The 21,629-nt window shown below is 40.7% G+C and overlaps 1 protein-coding gene across 4 annotated transcripts in view; it reads right to left on the reverse strand.

Moving 5' to 3' along the window:
* LOC149198125 (uncharacterized) overlaps positions 1-21,629 on the reverse strand; it is a 328,910-nt gene that overhangs the window by 167,521 nt on the left and 139,760 nt on the right. The gene's annotated exons all lie outside the window — the stretch shown is intronic.

Below are 21,629 nucleotides of genomic sequence, written 5' to 3' on the forward strand. Positions count from 1 at the left end.
CAGCAAATCAAAATGTGGAAAAGTATATGGGATGGATCTTGTTGATCACTACGTATCAATGACCCATAGCAGTACACCCCCTTTTTTTGCAATAGGGATAGCAGCTGATCGATGTGTCCGTGTCATCCAGCTACCATCATCAGTCTGACTTCCAAGATGTTATGTAAACCCATTTTGCATGTGTATAATGTAAATAATCTCAGCAAACCCGTGTCATGTATGTAACAACCTAGATAAACCTACTTTTCTAGTGACAATCTCCATTCTCGGAGGTTTTTTGTCTCCCCGATCCATTCTTGAATGGTCAGCAGATTTTTTCCCTCCAGTCTTACCCCAAAGATGGAATGGATTTTGTCGTTAGGATCTTAGGCGAGTCCTAGTGTTCTAGATCGAGTCTATGTAAAAGTGATTTGGGAATAATCCTAACTATTTGGTTAGGTTATTTTATGTTGATTTGGGGTAGCATCGAATGTGCTCTAGCCTTGAAAATTGGTGGAGAGGTTAAAGCACATGATATCTCCAAGACCCAGAAATAGTTTGGGCAAATTCCACACGGTTAGAGAGATATTAAAATAATTAATATTTTTAATGGGGTTCCTAAAGTCTAAACTTAGGAAAATTAAAATTAATGAGTATGAATATAAAACTGGGTGAACCCGGATGCGGGTGCATTAACGCTATATTAATGGAGGGATTATTCAGCGCCGGCATCTGGTCCTGCAAGTGGCAGGATCGCACATTCCCCCAAGCTCTCCCGCGGATGAAGCAGGCTCATAATGGGTACCTGCAGATCACTTGGCATTCGGAATTGAATGCGTCGTTCGTTCGAGACACTTCGCCTGAAGTTTTACTTATGGCTTCGTCGGCTCTCTCCGCTATTATTTCCCTCTGGCCTCCCTGCATTAGCTTGCCTCAGACTCTGCATCCCTGCAGTGCTCCGAAGGCTACTTTGAATGTCTGGTTTCTGACTCTTAATCGGCTCCCTTACCTCGGCACCTGCTTTGTTTCGCCCTGCTCCATATCTCCTTCAAGCTGCCTTGCCACCTTGACAATGGTGCGTCGCCGCGCTAGTTGTCGCCGAGGTGGTAGTCGTGGAGGCCGTGGGCGTTCTCAGCCTGCTCCCCCGCCTGTTATTCCTCTGGCTTCGGCTTCCCCTCCCTCAGACAATGGCAAGCCTTTCCCGCATAACTCTTTCCAAACCACCCATTTCAAATTTCAAAGTCGCCTCAATAAGCCTATTCTCTCGGCCAGCATCACTGTAATCTTTGCGGAGGAAGAAGCTCGGCCTAGTGTTTCTGTGCATACCTCGGCAATGCAGTCTCAGGATGGAAGCGAGCAACAGGGGGAAGACGTTGGCATTGTGTTCAATTGTGGTGATCTGCAGGCAGAGGGAAGTGTCCCTGATGTCTTCAAGCCACCAGACGGCAACCTCCAGGGAGTCTCGGCCTCTGTTCACCCGGCGAGTGGTTCCGGTGGCATCCGGCATTTGGCAGCTCTTCCAGGTGGCAGCGGTATAGATGCTGAGGACACTGTTGATGACTCGTGGATGGGCAATCCATGCCCGGTGGAGGAGGAAGCTCAGGACCATGAAACAGTCGCTTGAAGCCTCCTGGGCCATGTCTGATTCCCCAGTTTCTCTCTTTGCTCTTCAGTTCAATGTGCTATGCCTATATGGCTTTTGTTAATGTCTTTTTGTATCAGGTCTTTGGTTCTGCAGTTGTATCAGGTCTTTGGTTCTGCAGTTTTGCCTATGGTTATCTGGTCAGTATAGATAGTATGGTTACAGCTTTTCTTTTGACCTTTCTGTGGTTTACCAACATGGCCAGTTCTCTCTGTATGGCTTTTGGGCTTTTTGTATCTGGTTTTCCCAACCCTGGGACAGTTTGTATGTACTGATGGACAGTTTCGGCTGTCCTCTAAGGTTTCAACCTCTTTGTAACTGTATTTTTACCTTTTATTAATAGAAATAGCCTTTACTTAGAAAAAAAATATAAAACTGGGTGAGAATATTCTAAATGACATGGATCAAGCCAAACCTAATCTTAGTTGTTGATTAGAGACTTAATCTCAGCGGTTGAAGACTCAACAGAAAAAGTATAAGAGGAGGCTTGAGAGTCAGTTGGAAATACACCAAGATTGATCAGTCAGTTCGATTTTCTGGAGCGAGGTTTGCTCAGAAAATTCAAACAAGTGATCTGTTGTAGTGAGGGGCAGTGAATACAATAGCAGAGAGGCAAAGATAGTACCGGGAGCATCAACACAGAAGTCGGGAGAGGGTTGACGCAGAGCTAGCTAGAGGCCACGTAGAGGCAGCCAGGAGCTGCGCAGAGCCTAAGGAGGGCCAGCATGGGAGACACAGAGGCTCCAGAGGCTGACACAAAGCCCCGAGAGGCTGACGTTGGCCCAGAGAGGTTGACGCAAACCTGAGAGGCTAACGTTGGGAGATTTCGTGGGGCAGATTGGAGCTAATATCTGTCTCCGACTGAGAGGTACTACTGCCAAGGGCATTCTCTGTTGGGTGAGCCATTTCTGGCACCTAGATTGTATTCTGAAACTGCTTAATAATAAAACCCTCTGATAGCTGCACCGGTTTTCCCGCATTGGTTTTTTCCGGGGACATTAGTCCAAAAATAACTGTCACTTGTGTTCTTGTCTCCTTCAGTTGATGATCTGTATGTGTTGATACTGTACTTGTATTTATTTTCAGTGTTTACATGGTAAATAACTTGTTAAGTAGAAGAACAAGTAGGAAGAAATAAATCAAATAGTACATGAAGAATTTTTTACGGATAGACTTAGAAATTCCAACATTTTATTACAAATTGCTTGGTCTGCTGGATTATATTTGTGTTGCAGAAATGGGTAGTCTGTGAAGGTCTATTACAAATGGGTTTTCCCCCTTATGATGTAAAAAATATGAAAATCATGATGTAAAGTGTCTTGAGGGTTGGAAAAATAATTTATCCCCTCATAGATTAATTAATTAAATTTTCTGGCCAAAAAATGAATTAAAATCCTAATCGAGAAATTTAATTAATTATAGGTCCTAGGTAAATTTAAATTCTCCAAAGACAAAATTCGTCAGTCCTAAAAAATTAAATTTTAAAAGGTTCCTGGACTAAGGTAAATTAATTATTTTGCTAAATTTTAAACCTTTGATCCCTGGGGATTAAGTCAAAGTCAACTTTTTTGGGAAATTAACTCAAAAATCTATTTTTGAGTTAATTAAAATGCATTTCATTAAAAATTTCGAATTTCCCCAAATATTTAAATATTTCGACAGATGAGATTAAAAAAAAAATTAATATTCATCAGCAGTCAAGATTGCTTTGAAGAGGATCACTCAAACTAGCAATTGGAGGATTTATCTTTAAATCGGAAGTCATTTGTCAATTGATTGATCCGACCTTTGAGTCGTGTGCTTAGCTAAAAGCTCTGGTGTAATCTTTTTCTGAATAATAAAGAAACACTTTGGGGTTAATTTCTGTTGGTGTTACTCTTTATGTGAATGTTGTAAGATTTTTTTTTTCATGCCTAATTTTTTCTAAAGCCAATGATGACAGCTTCTAAAGGGTGATTTGAGTACACGTATCTTACTCAATTGCTTGGGTTTGAATAATAATTTAAATTTTGAACGTAATAGTAGGTATCTCTATTTGTCTAAGTTTTATTATTATTTTCTCGCTCTACTTTTAATGGATGAATCGAGTTTTGTAGGGAAATCTTGATTTTAAATCCTCGGGCGTTAGGGGAAGTTTTCAGTGGGACCAGCCAACTCCCGATTTGTGTTTCCTAAAGAGCCCAACTAAATTAGCTTCAGGCTTATCATAAGATTTTTTGTGTTGGTGATGCACAAAGGGTTTCGAGTTAGCACCTCATTTAAAATTTAAAAATCTTCAATTTCTTTGCGGCATAATGGTAGATCTGGCTACTTAGAGCCTTCAGTTTGTAAATATAGTATTTTTCTAATGTGGGTTTTTCTAGGTTTTTAATTTCATCATTGTATATATCTTTTGGGTCTTTTCTCTTCATTGTGCAGCAGTAGATTTGAAGGAGAATTTTTTATTTGAAACCAGATCTAGGCCCTAGAGGGTAAGATCTGGCCTCAAAACCATTTTGCAGGGGTATTATTCCAAGTTTTTCCAGTTTGAGGGTTTCAAATTTCCTGAGACTTTTATAATCTGAATCAAAAGAATATATCATTTGAATAAAAAATTCTGGGAAATTCTTTAAGGTTTTTAGGCTACCATTTTTGGCTGCCCTTTCATTTTTTTTCTTCCTCTCTAAATAAAAATTTCGAACTTAAAAGCAAAACTTAAGGTTTCATATTTGAAAAATTTTAATTTTTTATATGGCCTATGGCCCCTAAAAAATTTAAATTTGATTACGGTCTTTTGATTTGATTTTTTGGTCACAATAAAGAATTCATTTGCCACATCAAACTTTGCTTCATAAGCTTAGCACATTAAACTTACCTAAAGGATAATTAAATTTTTAATCTAAAGTTCCTTGGTGTCTTTTGTGTTAAGTGTAAAATTTTAAATTTTGTGGTAGTGATTTCTCTATTGTCAAGTGCGATTAATGTTTTAAAATCATTGACTATAGGAGAAAGATAAATTCTTCTAGATCTGGGGTTATTGAAGAAAATCATTTTTAATCTAGAATCATTGCTTAGCAGTTAATTTTCATAATTCTTCATGGGATTTAATTGCTAATATATATTGCAGTTTTGGGCGTTTACATTTAATCATCATGATCGTCACTTTCGCCACATTTATAAATTGCTCTAGGTAACTTGTTTTTATTTAGTCTATGGTTAATTGAACATAAGGCACTGGTCTAAAATCATTTCTATCTTGTTGTTGTGTCTTATTTGTATTAATTGTTTGATCTATCCATCTCAGTTAACCAGGACTTGTTCTATATTCTACAAGTTGTTCATCCTTAAGTCTCCTAGATCTTGTGTTCCACAGGCTATCTTCATCCATTCACCTTAGGGACTACCCCCCTTGACTTGTCTAGGCAAGAGCCTAAACGGAGTGAGTAAGGATTAGAGTGACAGCCCTTACTCTAAGCGTTGTCGTGGTGCCTTGACACTTTTTGCGACAACATTTTTTGGCGCCGTTGCCGGGGATATTTTATTCTCGGCATTTCAATGACATTTCCTCATCATTCTTTTTATTTCTCATCTCTCATTCGAGCCAGCAAAGCCAACACTTCTTCGCATTGCCACCAAGGACCAATTTATTGGACCTTGGCTTTACGGCATTTCATCTCATTTTTCTGGCGTCATTTCGTCTCTTCAGTTCTCACCATCCTAACTCTCGTCATCTCTCTCATCTGATCCTTTCATATTCACTTTCTACACCTGGACATTCTGGTTCATTTCCTGTTTGGGTGGCGACTCCACTTATTCATTCATTTAAACCCAGACAAGGGGCCCTCCATGAATATCCATCTTCCTCCATCCACTAACTTTTCAGTTTCGCCTTCAGAAACTATGAGAGATTCATGCTCAAGTGGCGACTCCACTTCTTCTATTTCTTACAAGAATTTCTACTAGAAGTTCGCTTCTTGTAGATGTTTTGATTTTCTTGAGCAGGGATCTCTCTCTCTGATATCCATTTGGCCCATCTTTTTCCCGTTAAGCAGGTCATCATGGATTTTGACTTGTTTGCTCCTTGTGATTTTACTAACATTCAGGGAGCTCTGCATGGTTATTCTTATGTTTTGGGTGAAGCCATCGATGAATTTCCTCCTTTTCAAGGTAACAATGCTTTTACTGTCGAAACTCACCTTCAGAATGTCAGCCTCTGTATAAGCAAGTGTCGCCCATATTCTAAATATGAAGATGTGAAGATGAAGATTTTCGTTCTCACCTTATCTGGAGATGCTTTAGATTGGTTTATTAAGTTCCCTGATAACACTTTTGATTCTCTACAATCAATCATTGATGCCTTTGAAGATAGATATGGAGATAAAGAAAAGGTCAAAGCGAAAGCTGAAGTAAAGGAAACTATAGAAGTTGAAAATAATTTCAAGGAGTTAATTCAAATGGTTAAAGACATACAATTAAATTGGGCTCAAGTAATCAAGAATGCAGAAGTTAATCAAGCTCAACTTATTAAAGATATGGAACTTAATCAAGCAAGATTAACAGTTGATCATGCAAGGGAAATTAATTCTATGCAAAGCAAGTTATTAGCCCTAGAGGAAAAGATGACGATCATGGAATTCAATCATTCAAATCAAGTGACTACCATGGAAGCAAGTTATCAAAAAGAAATAAGTTCAATTTAGAACAGATTGTCAACTATGGATGAACAAATGACCATCATGAGATTTGATTATAATAATCAGTTAGTTATAAGAAAAAGATAAATTATATGCAAAACTACTTCATAGGCATGAAAGCAAAGGATGATAAAATTATAAAGGACATGGAAGTTGGTCAAATATCTCTTCAGAATAGATTATTGGCCATAGAGGAAAAGTAGGTACCATGTGTCATAAATACGGAGGGAATAGATATCATCGAAAACAAATTAAAAGTAATGGAAGTTAATCATTCTAATCAAATGTCCATTATTCAAAATCTAATAAAGGCTATGCAAGCTAATCATGTCACTCTGCAAGAAAGATTCATGAAAATTGAACTCAATCAAGCGAAGTTAATAGTAAGACATGACATAGAAATGAGTTCATTACATAAGAGGTTGGAAGAGAGGAAATCATAGGTCTCATCTTGTTGTGAATATCTCGAGAAAGAGGCTAACTCCTGTTAGCGCTTGAGATTTCACCCTAGGCTGAAGAAGGTAAACCTTCAAGGCAACATCAAACCATTACACCTCGTAGCTAGCCCTACGAGGAAGGAGAAGGCTCTCTCCGGTCAGACTCAAGGTATTTTCTCAATGGGGTGAGCTGACCAATTAGGATCAAAGATATTAGGCTAGTAAACTGATGAGGAGGGTTGATTTAAAGTTTTTGGGGTTTTTGGTGGCAATTGGAGGAAGTGCAATTCAGGGTGTGGGGATTGAGCTCAGTTTTTGCAGGTGGGTCTTTGGGGCAAGGAAGGAGTTTGTGCTGATGCCTTAAGCTGAGATGGATGATCAAGGAAGAAAGAGAGGGAGCTAAAGAGGGCAAACAATGACTTTGAATCCTCTTTAGACAGTGGAAAACATAAATATTAAACAAAATTGAAAGCTGAGCATGGCATGCATGAATTCAAACTTTATCACTTCTTTTGTTTAATTAGCAGCAATAGAATAAGAGATGGAACACATAAACACACTTACAATGACAAGTAGGAAACACACCATCAACACAATAATCCACAAGAATCCACAATGATGTCTGCAAAACCCTGGCCTTCCTTTTCCTCAAATTGCAGAGATACAAGTAAAATATACAATAGAGCTTCTCCCTCAAGAGTCCAACCATGAAAATGAGTAAGAGAAGGCATAATATAGATCATCTAACTCCTTTCCCCACCTCTAGGGGTCGAGCTCAGCTTCATAGGAGCAGTTTGAACTAATTCTAAACTAAGCACTAGATAATAGGCAGTCAAAACAACTTGCCTCTAAAACTTAGGTAACCCATCCATGCATTTAATATTCACTATTTACATCAAGGAAACTTCTAGAAGGGTTAAAGGAGAGTAAATGTATCCATGTGCCATGAAAATTATCCAAAAATCCATTATTTACAAGCATTAGAAGTCAACCATAGTAAAAACTGAGTTTTGCAGGCCGAAATGGTCAAACTGGCAAAATTTCCCTGAGTGGTCGCGCCCCTGCCTTGGAGTGGTCGCGCACATTGGCAGCTGTGTTTGAGGGCCTTCCTGGTGTCCAAATCAGGTGCAAGATAGCTTGTTGGAAAGGTCTATGAGTCTACTTTCCAACCCCACTGGAATTTCTGAATTTGGAGTTGATTTGACCCCTCAAAAGTCATTTCTCCCAAGGCAGCTTTCTGCAACTCAAAAAAGGGGCAGAAAGTCAAAATTTGCATGTATTTTGAGCTTTTGGAAGTCCAAATCTCCATAAAAATTTGACCCCATGCATAGGCAAGTGTATTTTTGCATGACAATTCCAAAAATGCAAAGTTTTTCTCATTCTGAGCTGTCCCCACGAGTGGTCGCGCGCAGGGTGAGACCACTCCAACGGCCAAAACCTGTAAATTGCACAAAAAATTCACAAATGACAAAATTTTCTCCAAATTTCTTGAAATTTGGGCTGGGAGTCCCCAATCAAGTACCATGCTCAGTCAAAGAGGCTTTGGCCAAAGTTTGGAGTGGATCGGGCGTTTTCCTTCGTTTTTGTGCTTTGGCCAACCGTCCTTGGAGCACCTTCGTTCTCGCCGGTATTTTTGACATTTCTCTCAAACCATGACATCTGTGTAAAAAGTGAAGGAGGTTTTTCTTCTTTGGCATCTTATGGACAAAAACCTCTCTCAGTTTTCCAAAATTCATCTTTGATTGCTCAGAAACAGCGTTTGAGTGAAACTTGTCCCGATGTGTGAAACAAGGGATTTTGTCGAAATGGAGCGAAATGAAGGGGATAGAGGGCTTCTAAATTCTTGGGGAAATTTTTGGGAGTGGGGAGGGATGTTAGGAAGCAGGGGAAAGTGGAATCTCAGAGATTGAGTGAGGGGAAGGGGTCGAAAAGGACAAAACACAGGCCAAACCTAGAAAATTGCCAGGTTGTAGCTAGAAACTAGGGTTTGTGCAAAAATGAGGAATTTGGCGGATCTAAGGGATGGGAAGTGTTTGATAAGGTACTTTAAGGATAGGGGAAGGTGTATGAACATCAGGAAACAAGTTTTTTCGGTGATTTGACCATCCAAGAGAAATTGCCTTCAAAACCCTAGGAGAGGGAAATGACCTTGCCTGGGCGCAACATGAAGCATGAACAAGGTGTAAAATGACTCATTAGACACTGACATGATAATGACAACCCTACGAATGATGATAAACTCAGTTGAATGGTGACATGGACTGACATTTGGGCAAACCCTAGACCTAATGCCTAGTGACCAAATTTTGCTTGAAGACTCACTGAAATGACAAAATTTGACCTTGACACTTCAAAATCACTTTGTAAGAGCACATTTGATCACTGTAGGAAGGCTGAAAAGACTGACACTAACAACTCCATTAACAAAGATTTAGCTAAGAATGACATGATCAAAGAAGAAATTAAAAAAGATCAAGTTATAACTCATGACACCTGTGAGACTGATCCATCATTCTTGACAGAGCAGATGCAGAATGAAGAAAGACATGTCATGCATATCTTACATACTTCATCTGAGAGATTTCAAGTAGAATGTTCCACATCATCGGTGATACAACTTGCCACAAAGAAAAAGCGCAAGAGAAAGAGAATGAGAAAGCGGTTTGATGCATTTGATGCGGTTTGATGCATCTGATGGTCGCGAGCAACTTGATTTTTGGATAGGAAAAGGTCCTACCGTGTGCAGGATTGGACATGGCACATCCGAGAAACAACCAACAGATTTGCTTGAAAGCAAGCAAATGCTCAATATGCACTATATTGAACACATTTGATGCCATGGGGCATCTTTGTATTGTATTTCTAACCTTATACCCTGTTATTTCAGTATTTCATTTTGTAGTTAGATTTGTGTTTTTCATGTTAATAGGATAGTTAATAAATGAAGAGCTTATATCTTTCCTGTGCGTAATGTTATATGATGATTTTTTGGATGGACGCTACTTATGTTATATTGTGTGTTGCGTGGATGCAGATTCTGAATTCTCACATTCCTTCAGTGCAGCAACGTGTCCCCAAGTAGAGCCAAATGTTGACCACTATGTGTCAACGACCCATAGTGGTACACCCTCTTTTTTCGCAAAAGGGATAGCCAAAAATTGGATGCCAAAACTTGGCAATCCTCAGCAAGAAAATTTGGCAAAATTATTGAGAGAATTTTTCCATCCTCCACAGGCAATCCCGACACAACACCTATTCAAAAAATTGGTGGTCCAAAACCCCTACGCAGGCCTATGTGCAATCTGTAACTCACACTCCTGGAATTTGCCTCTGAGTCAGACGTCCTGCTTGTTTTTGCTACTGGAAGTGATCCTCCAAACCCTCTGGAAGTTTTCTCGGCTTTTGGACGTTGAATCGACCCCCTGCTCAGCTAAATTGATTTGCCACTCTGAAGTTGCCTACGTAATCCCTGTGTAGAGTCTAGTGGAATAACTTGGCCTCTTGTTGTTGCCTCTCCGAAACTGGAAATCTTCCTCCAAGCTCACTATCTCTGCCCCTCACTGTCTCTAGGTCCCATCTTGCTCGAATTCTCTCCGTTGAATCACTGCAATTGGGAAGCTCGATCTCTACCAAGGAACTCAACCTCCAGTGTATCTAGCTCCAACCCCATTGACCTCCTCTTATAATCTCGCATTGGTGAACCAACAGCCATGATTAAATCCCAATCAACGGCTAAGATCATCTTTAAGTCGATCCATGTGAGTTTCTATAGAAATCTCACCTTTCTCAATTAATTCTTGTTAATTAATCACTTTTCCTAAGGTAACTTAGGAAATATTTAATTTGGCTAATTAACTTAATTGAGTCATTTCCAGTTGCTTTCTCCTGAAACTTTTCTGGGTTCTGGAGCCCTTGTGTTTCTAAGCCTCTCTAACCAAAGTTGAGACTAGAACCCCTGTCCAATGATACCCAACCATCAAAAACTAACAATGATAACTCATGCAATAAATCCGAGAAAAAAGATAGTACCAATCGTATGGAAGGTCACAAGGGTGGTAGGCAGGAAAATATGATATCCATATATTATAGAAGGGAGCCATGGATGAAGGGAAGGAGACCAACTTGAAGAGCCATATCCTTTCCTGGAAACAGAGAATGGATGACAGATAATTGAACTAATGAACTCTCTATCACGATCCTTCTTAGTGGTGTCAGGCCTTAATGGTTGCTTTGAAGTCAATGCAAGAGGGAAGAGGAGTGCGACATGAAGGATCATGGTCAATAGCTTGATCTTGGCAATGATCATGTTCAGGAGGGGAAAAAGACTCATAATCAGTGATCATAGGAAAAGGGGTGAGGCAATGATTCATTGATGACCCAACTCTACTCATAGGATCATAAAGAAGGTGATGAGAAGCAAGGTCCCTAGTGATGTCGTCATTAGTATCATAGGTAAGACCCTCATCAAAGTGACAGTGAATCACTTCCCATTGCCTTTCTTCCCACAAGGGAAAATAATGATCTTCCCTTTCAAGGTTATCGATAGAATTCTTTTGTTTGCAAGTTTTGAACTAAAATCTTGTTTTCTCTCTTGTATAAAGATTAGAAGGGAAGTTACACATTCCTCGTGAATGCTTTTGGCTCATCCATGAAGGACAACAGTTTCAAGATCATAAGCTCCTCAGTGAATACGGCATTACAAAGGATAACACGATTTACACAATAGCAAGAATTTGAGGTGGAGCCAAAGGGGGAGGTGCATCCACCTCATCCCCACGGAGATCGCTTAAGGATGTTTTAAAAGTTAAAACCAAGGCCTCATTTGCCAAACCCTAAAGATCTCTCATGGATCTACATGTGTGGTCGAGCAGTGAGCTAAAACCCCTTCTCTTGAGGTGAAAAATATTGCATGCACTTTCACAGGTGCAAATTACGAACAAAAAGTGTTTATCTATCGTTTCAATGGTTTTTGGCCTTCTTCTTAGACTCTTGAGGAGTGGGTTCACTAGAATTGGTCTCTAGATGTTGTGGTACATTTATGCTCAAAAGGATTTTTTATTGTTATTTTTCAGAAGATAGAGGGCCAGCAGATGTGAATATCTCCTACTCCACGATGCAACCCCACACACCACTGCACACCCCCATGCACCTCTGTGCTCCTCTGCATACCAGTGCTCATCGTTGCATATCTGTATACACCACTAGATGCCATGGTCTAACGTTAAATCAGTGTGTGTCAACTCGCATCCTGTCAGTATCACCACCTCCACTATCACATCTCCATAATATCGGATGGGTGAACCTTCCCTCCTGATCCTCGCTGAGAGATCTAACAAGTAAATCTTCCTAAGTGCTAGTGGCAGTGTCACTACAGTGTTGCTCCTCGATGACCCCTATGCCCCTTATATCTATGGAAAATCCTCGACTCCAAACAAGACATTGTCTGGTGGCCTGCTGATGCCACCTCCTCTGACAAACACCTGCTAGAGTACGTTGATCATCCTACAACCCCATGTACAACCAACATGCCAGGACAACTCAAGGAGTCTGCCTGCACCCCTATCAATCCAACCTGTCACTAGTGGTGATGGAGATCTAAAATTGTGTGTGCGCCCAGTTACCGGATCCATCACTAACCAAATCCATGATGTGGTGGGGAATCCAACCTAGATCCCAGCAACAGTCTAGCCCTCGAGCTCCTTTGGTAACCCACGGCCCCTGCTAAACTATGCCTCTGGCCATGGATATATCCATATGCCTAGCCCGCTCCACTAGGTACCAACTCAATACCTCTCACCACCCAACCCCATGAGAGAGATCAAATGCAAGAACACTTGTACACGTAACATCTCCACCATGCGAATGTGGTGCCCTGCGCAACTCATGTCACCTCATCTCACTAACCTAGACAAGACACAAAGTCGGTCTAGATGACTCTACCTCTCTCTCTCTAATGCATAGAGGTAATATAATAGTGTGTAAGCCCAATCTATATATGCCTAAAGAGCGTTGCTCTAACACTCCAAAATATACTCCTCTTGCTGCATCATTAGGGACTTCAGCTATTCCCCAACGCGAGTCAGCTTGGCCCTTGACTTGACACAAACTGCCATTATGCCCTCTAGTTTACCATACTGTTGTCGGTGGCTACCATCTGAACATTTTGTCACCGCTCTGGATACCTCAGATACCTTGTCAATGGATGGCCCTACGGGTGCATGCCCAACTCTCTCTACCAATTGTTGACACCTAATCTTTGGGATTAGGAAAATCTATGTAAATATTATAGATAGAAAAATAAAGGAAGTTGGAAGATGAAGAGACACTGGGAGATGAAACCCAATAGTCTCCCTCTCCTTCTATATATTCATATTCTCTTAATGCAAAAATACAATTTGATTCGTGGAGTTACTCTCTTGGCCTAACACCAATGTCTCAACTTGAGCCATCAATAGCTTCTCCAATAGTGGTGAATCCTGAGTCACACTAGGCAAATCTAAGTGCTCCTCACAACCACTGGTCTTATCTACCTCATGCTCAACCTCCTCCTCAAGCTTGCTATCAGGAAACACCTCTATGTAGTGGGCCTTGCCCTTAAGTGTGCTTGTGCACTAGGGCCCATGGCTCCTGACAGGTGAAGTAAAGTTTTCTCCTCCGGAGGGCCCTCAAGGTCTCATCATCTAACTATCCCTGTCATGTCCACTCCTTTTGAGGAGATATGGTGTCCTTCCGATCAAATCTCTCTACGAGACTGATCTGATATTGATCTAAGACAAACAATTAAGGTATTACAGACTCGTGCCTGGATGTGCCTATGTTATTTTATGCAACGGATCGATAAAATTGTGAAATACATAAACACTGAAGCAGTTAGAGAAAACATAACAAGCAAACATGTAAACACAACAAATTTAATAAGGAGTTCACCCAATACTCCTGGGCTACGTCTCTCGGTCCAACCTTCAGTGGCGGCCGCTCTATTATGTTTTCAAAAGCAGAGTTTTTACAACAGTGAGCTCAATTTGAGTCTCACACAACAACTATAAATCAGCAAGACTGTACTTGGATCCCCCAAGTCTCTGGAGTACACAACTTTACTTACTGAAACTCGACCTCTATTGGTCACAGTAGTATGAGCCCAATCTGAGACTCATACATGACAGGCATATACAGAGGAGTTCACTTGAACCTCTCAAGCCTTCTCTGGAGTACACAGACTCTCTGACTCTCTCTAGCTCTGTCTGGCTCGATGCTGCCTTTTTGCTTCTACAGGTTAGCTCGGCTTCTTCTCTCTACTCTTAGCTTTCTGCGTCTAACTTACTCTCCTTCTTTCTCTGTCAGTTCGTGGCTTTAAAGCCAATCTGCTTTCTGACTGTTCGTTTCCGCTTCCTGGCTTTCTGGTTTCCCTGCCTCTATCTGTCTGAATCCCTCTGTTCTGCATAATCATCACTGTATAACGCCTCACAAGGAGGTGGCCACCTATTTCGTAACGCACTGAGTGTCAGTTCTCTTGGATGTTTCAAAACGATCGTTTATTCCATTAACTCCAAGAATGCCCACAAAACACTACTTTCTGCCAACGCATTGTCCACGTCGGACTTCAAATCTTATACAACTTTGCCTGTTTACCTCGTCAAATCCAGTCACCCATCGGAACGCATCTCCGCCATTGATCTGGGACCTCCAGATCCAATAGCCATCGTCCATATCGGGTGGGTAAGTAGCATGACGTTTACCCGTCCGATGTGAGCGGTTTTCTCTCTCTTCCGCCGGACGCGTGGCACCACTTGTGTGGCATCGAGTAGGACTCCGTTGAAACTGCTTACCGCTCGAAGCCCTTCCGATATTCTGCCGGTTTTTGTGGGACCCCGCCTTTGACAGAATTGGCGTGATATCCATTGCATTTTATAACTTTTTGGGTCCGAGCGCTCAGGGCTTTTCCTTCTTTGAGGGGTTTGCCCGGAAACTACCCCAGTTTCTTAATTTGACCTCTGGTTTTGCTTCCGCCGGACGCGTGGCACCCCTTTTGTGGCATCGGGTGGGACTCGGTTGAAACCGCTTACCGCTCGAAGCCCTTCCAATATTCTGTCGGTTTTTGTGGGACCCCACCTCTGACGGAATCAGCGCGATATCCGTTGCATTTTATAACTTTTCGGGTCCAGGCGCTCAGGGCTTTTCCTTCTTTGAGGGGTTTGCCCGACGATATGCGATTAGTGACTTGTCGCTAATCGCATATTAGAAACTACCCCCGTTTCTTAATTTGACCTCTGGTTTTGCTAATTTGTGGTAGCGCGCGTTACCATGGACCAACGGCCAGCACGCATTACCATGGGCCGACAGCCTGTGCGCTTGACCAAGGGTCCTCGTTGCTCCGCGCTATTCACAAATTGCAAACGTTTCGAGGATATCTCTGATAAACTTGATCTTTATAAGACTTTGAAACTTTGGCATAAAGAGTTCATGAAAACTTAGAGAGTGTTCTAGGATCCAATTCGGATCACGGCCTTCCCACTGAAAAAGTTTTTGGACCACCAAAAGTTGGTTTTTAAGCATCAATCAAGTGAGGGTATAAATTCCTCGCTTGCTCAATTACTATCCATCTTGCACTACTTGGTTTTGAACCTTTGAGCCCAATCCTGAGGTACTCAACATCCCCTCTGCGCGTAGTTCTCACCTTCCTGTCCAGAACTATATCTTCCTACAATTCATTGAAATATTCAGGCAACAGATCATCAATAGAAGGCAATTGACTCTGCTCTTCGGGATCTTCAATCAATGAAGGTTCAAATAGTCTCAAGCTTTCTGCATTAACAACTGAATAGAAGTACATGTAAGCTGGCAAATCAAGGCGAAAAGCATTCTCACCAATTTTCTCATGAAAGGTCCATACCTTATTGACTTCAGCTTTTTACCTTCACCTTGCATTCTGTCCTCGCTGATATACAATCAAACTTGATCACCAACTTGGAAACTATGCTCAATCCGATGCTTATCATACCTTGCCTTGTACTTGGCTTGGCTCTTTTCCAGCTATTCTTGTACTGCCTGGTGAATCTCTTGGATTTGTTCAATGAACTTGGTTGCCTTGTCCACATCACTATGTCCATCAACCGTTGTCTTTACCAAAGACAAAATCCAAGGGAGACCTTGGTGTGAAACCAAAACAGGTCTCAAAAGGAGATCTCTGTGTAGAAGAATGTTTAGCTCGGTTGTAAGCATGTTGCACATAACATAGGTGTTCATCCCAAAGCTTGGGATGCTTGCTGCAATAGCCTCTGAGCAACTAGATCATTGTCCTGTTGACCACTTCTGTTTGGTCATCTGTTTGTGGATGAAAAGTTGTGCTCTTCTTTAGTCTGGTGTCCATCAATTCCCACAGACTCAACCAAAATTTCCCAACAAATCGGGAGTCTCGATCAGATATAATGGAAGTGGGTAATCCAAAATGAACCCATACATGCTGAAAGAACAATTTTGCAGTTTGTTCAGCTGTAATCTGTTTGTTACAAGGTATTAAAATACACATTTTGCTGAACCTATCCACAATAACATATAAATAGTCATGACCTTTTCTAGATTTAGGCAGCCCCCCAACAAAGTCCATGGAAACACTTTCTCAAGGATGAGAAGGAATTGGCAGTGGAGTGTATAAACCTAGTTTTCTATTGTTGGGCTTGCTTTTAGCACATATAATACACCCTCTTACATATCTAGAAACGGTTTCATTCATTTTTGGCCAATAACAAAATCTTTGCAACTGTTTTACTTACACCAAAGTGACCTGATATTAGAGAAGTGTGTGCTTCTCGAATTATCTTTACTCTTTCAATTTGTGGAATGCATAACTTTCCAAAATGATACAAAAGTTGGCCCTTAACATGATAATCTAATTCTTCTATTTCTCTACCATGGCTTAAAGTTGCATATACATCTTTAAAATCGATATCTTGAGCATATTGTTCAATGTAGCTTTCATGCAATACTGAATTATGCTTAAGTATAGTAGATGCATTTATGATTGGTCTGGACAACATATCTGCAACTTTATTGTGTATGCCCTTTTTATATCTGATGACAAGATGAAACTATTGTAGAAAACCCATCCACCTATAGTGTCTTGATTGCTGCAACTTAGTTTGTGAGTGCAAATATTGAAGTGGTTGATAATCAGTATGTATAACTCTCTTTGCCCATTAGGTAATGTTTCCACTTTTTCACACTCTGTACTAAAGCATACAATTCTTTATCATATGTGGAATAATTAACTACTGCAGAATTAAATGTCTCAGAATGATAACATATGGGTTTACCGTGCTGCATCAACACTGCTCCCATGGCATAGTCACTGGCATCCATTTCAATCTCAAATGGTCTTTGAAGATCGGGCAGTGCTAGTACTGGTGTTGTACTAATCTTTTCTTTCAAGGTGTCAAAGGCTTTCTACTTTTTGCCTCCCCATTGAAACACCTTGTTCAATACTGTTAAAGCATATAAGGGAGCTGCAATCAAAGAAAAGTTAAAAATAAACTTTCTCCAATACTGTGCTGCTCCTAGGAAGCTTCTAACTTCAGTAGCAGATTTGGGTTTAGGCTAGTGTAAAATGACTGCAACCTTAGAGGGATCTATTTTCAATTCACCACCCCCTATAATATGATCCAAATAATTCAAAAATGTTTTGCCAAATTCACATTTTGAGAACTTAACATAAAGATTTTCTCTTTTCAAAACATCTAGAGTCTGTTTTACATGCTTCAAATGTTCTTCCCATGTTTTACTAAATATAAGAATGTCATCTAAATATACAATGACAAAACCATCAATAAAAGGTCTGAGTACATCATTCATTACTCTCATGAAAGTAGCAGGAGCATTAGTTAAGCCAAAAGGCATAACCAACCACTCATAAAATACCTGCTTTGTTTTGAAAGCAATATTCCATGCATCTTGCTCTGCAACTCTGACCTGATGGTAGCCACTGTGCAAGTCCAATTTGAAAAAATAAACAGCTTCTTTCAACTGATCTAGTAGATCATCTATGCGAGGAAGGGGATAACGATTTTTTATCATTATCTTATTCAGTGTTCGGTAATCAATGCACATTCTCCATGAACCATCTTTCTTTCTCACCAATACAATCGGAAACCCACATGGCGACGTGCTAGGTCTTATGAACCCTTTCTCAAGCAGCTCCTGTACCTGCGTCTTGATTTCTGCATTCTCTAAAGCGGACAAACTGTACATTCCGATGATAGACAATGGAGCATCTTGCTGCAAATTAATATCATGTACTATTTCATTTTTGGGTTGCAGACCTTTAAGTTCTTGAAATAGTATATCATATTCTGAAACAACTTTTTCTATATCAGCTTCTTGTTTAGCATTACAGCCCTCAAATACATTAGTTTTATCAGGTTTCTTTTCCTTTACAACCATCAGTAAAAATTGTTTGCATGAATTTACAATTCTTTTCATCTGCCCTGAGTTTATGAGAGTATAATTATCCTTGAGTTTATGAGCTCTTACAATATATTCAATTCCATCTTTAACAAGTTGATACTTGTTTTCTGCCCTATAGAAAATAGCTTTTCTATCATACAAGTAAGGACTTCCTAAAACAATTCCACATATATCCAAGGGAACAATATCTAACTCAACCTCATCTACAAATGCTGACCCAAAAGAAAACCTAAGTTTACATTGTCTAGTCACTTGTAGCTTTGTTTTATCACATAACCAACCTAATGGATATGGCTTCTTGTGAGGTGTGGTTAGTAATCCCAACTTCTTTACAATTGTTTCAGAAATTAAATTTACTTGTGAGCCACTATCAAACGAAGTATCAATCTTTTGATGCTTGGAAATAACTCTAATATGAAAAAGCTCATGTCTTTTCCTCTCATTTTCTTCATTATCAATAGATTGTGCAGAATTACTAGTAGATGCTTCAGAATTTTTACCTTTTATACCTGTGGCTGTGATTGTTGTTTCATCCCCTGAGTCTGACCCCAAATCTTTTTGAATAGCTGCAACAGTCTTCTTCTTTTTGTCATCGTACTTCTTGGGCCTTAGCTCCGGATGCAGAATCCAGCAGTGTTCATCATCATGCCCATCCTTTTTGCAATGAGTGCAAAAAGATTTGGTCTTTTGTACAGTATTTGTCTCCCTCTCTTTCCATTTCTGTTTTCTCTTTTCCTTATTCTTGCTTGTAGTGGGTTTTGATGATCCCCCAACTTCTGGGTTCACATTCTTGCCTCTAGCCTCTAGATGTGTAGCCTGAACAGATACCTCATCTATGCTAGTGGGATTAAACATGAGAATGGTGTGCTTTAAATAGTTGTGTAGACCACCTATATACTTCAGTAAAGTTTCAGGTGAGTCTAAAGAAATTCCTAGAATCAAAGCTCTTTTCCTAAATTCTTGGGTGTAGCCTTGTACACTTTGCCCCTTTAATTGTTGAAGAGTTTGCCAACTCATCATGGCTTGCTGCATATAAGCTAGTGGATAGAACTGTTTTTTAATTGCAGAAACAAATTCACTCCAAACAGAAAGAATTTTACCATGCTTTTTCATGTCAACTTGTGTCCTGCCTTCCCACCATACCAAGGCAGTGCCTCCAAGGTGTAGGTTGGCTAGCTGAATCTTACTCTTGTCTGAATCAATGCTCTGCACCCTGCAATATACATCAATCTGTCTAATCCAATTATCCAGCTTCTCTGCATTCAACTCTCCATCATATATTGGCAAATCAAATTTAACATCTAATTTAATCAAAGATGTTTTCTTTTATTTTCAGGGCTATTAGGAGGTGTGGGAAGTTTTCCTTCTTTCTCTTTGCCTTTAGAGTGGTCATGGAGGAGAGATTCTTCTGCTCCCTTATCTTGTTTGGAGTTTGATGAATCTTCATCTCTACCTTTCTTAAATTCTCTATACATTTCTTCTACCATGGCTCTCATGGTCATGAAACTATCCATGAACTGGGAGTCTGATTCCAAGGGACTTTCTTCTGACATTTTCCTCTTAGGGTAGACTCTTCCAATTTCCGGGTTAGCTTCAACCAACTCTCCTTCTCCTAATTTAAGCTTTGATCTAGTTATCATTCAACAAAAATCCAGCACAAGCTTGTCTAACCTTAGTAACCTAGAGCTCTGATACCACTTGATCTGATATTGATCTAAGACAAACAATTAAGGTATTACAGACTCATGTGCCTGGATGTCTCACACAGCAGATATAAATCAGCAAGACTCTACTTGGATCCCCCAAGTCTCTGGAGTACACAGAGTCTACTTACTAAAACTGAACCTCTATTGGCCACAGTAGTATGAGCCCAATCTGAGACTCATACATGACTGGCATATACAGAGGAGTTCGCTTGAACCTCTCAAGCCTTCTCTGGAGTACACAGACTCTCTGACTCTCTTTGGCTCTGTCTGGCTCGATGCTGCCTTTTTGCTTCTACAGGTCAGCTCGGCTTCTTCTCTCTGCTCTTAGCTTTCTGCATCTAACTTACTCTCCTTCTTTCTCTGTCAGTTTGTGGCTTTAAAGCCAATCTGCTTTCTAACTGTTCATTTCCGCTTCCCGGCTTTCTAGTTTCCCTGCCTCTGTCCGTCTGAATCCCTTTATTCTGCGTAATCATCACTGTATAACGCCTCACAGGGAGGTGGCCACCTATTTCGTAACGAACTAAGTGTCAGTTCTCTTGGACGTTTTAAAACGACCGTTTATTCCATTAACTCCAAGAATGCCTGTGAAACATAACTTTCTGCCAACGCATCGTCCACGTCGGACTTCAAATCTTATACAACTCTACCTATTTACCTCGTCAAATCCAGTCACCCACCGAAACACATCTCCGTCGTTGATTTGTGGCCTCCAGATCCAACAGTAATCGTCCATATCGAGCAGGTAAGTAACATGACGTTTACCCATTCGATGTGAGAGGTATTCTCTCTCTTCCGTCGGACACGTGGCACCCCTTGTGTGGCATCGGGTGAGACTCGGTTGAAACCGCTTACCGCTTGAAGCCCTTCCGATATTCTGCCGATTTTTGTGGGACCCCACCTCTGACGGAATCGATGTGATATCCGTTGCATTTTATAACTTTTCGGGTCCGGGTGCTCGGGGCTTTTCCTTCTTTGAGGGGTTTGCCCGGCGATATGCGATTAGCGACTTGTCGCTGTCACTAATCGCATATCAGAAACTACCCCTGTTTCTTAATTTGACCTCTAGTTTTGCTAATTTGAGGCAGCGCGTGTTACCATGGGTCGACAGCCTGCGCACTTGACCGAGGGTCCTCATTGCTCCGTGTTGTTCACAAATTGCAACTGTTTTGAGGATCTCTCTAATAAGCTTGATCTTTATAAGACTTTGAAACTTTGGCATAAAGAGTTCATGAAAACATAGAGAGTGTTCTAAGATCCAATTTGGATCAAAGATTCTACGTGAACTTTGTGTATGGTGTGATGCCTACATGTCCCAAAGTGATCAACCCATGATAACAACAATCCCGTGCATTTCCATCCAAATGTAAGATGCCATATTTAATAGCATCCACCTCTCTCATGGGGTTTTGTGGGAGGTATGCATCCATTTTCTGCACCCACTCTCTATCAGAGCTCCTAGTTGAACCATTAAAGTTGGGGAGGGTTGTTTTTCCCATTACCTTTTGTATGTCTTGATTTGGTTGACCTTCCCTATATGGTGTAAATGGCATCACCGCCATAGCATGTGCACCTCTAGGGTATCTATCATGAAGATGGCTCTAGCTTATCACCTTACTGCTACTCAACTAGGTACGTTGCCACGCAATCTAGAAAGGGTCCTAGGAGGGGTACCTAAGGGACAACAATGGGACAAAGACCCACTGTCACCTCAGTCAGTGTCCCCTGCTCTTTACGA

The sequence above is a fragment of the Pinus tabuliformis genome, chromosome 2_2 (assembly GCF_031772625.1).
Source record: "Pinus tabuliformis cultivar Carrire ecotype Pingquan chromosome 2_2, CPIR1, whole genome shotgun sequence".
Classification (NCBI taxonomy): Eukaryota; Viridiplantae; Streptophyta; class Pinopsida; order Pinales; family Pinaceae; genus Pinus; species Pinus tabuliformis.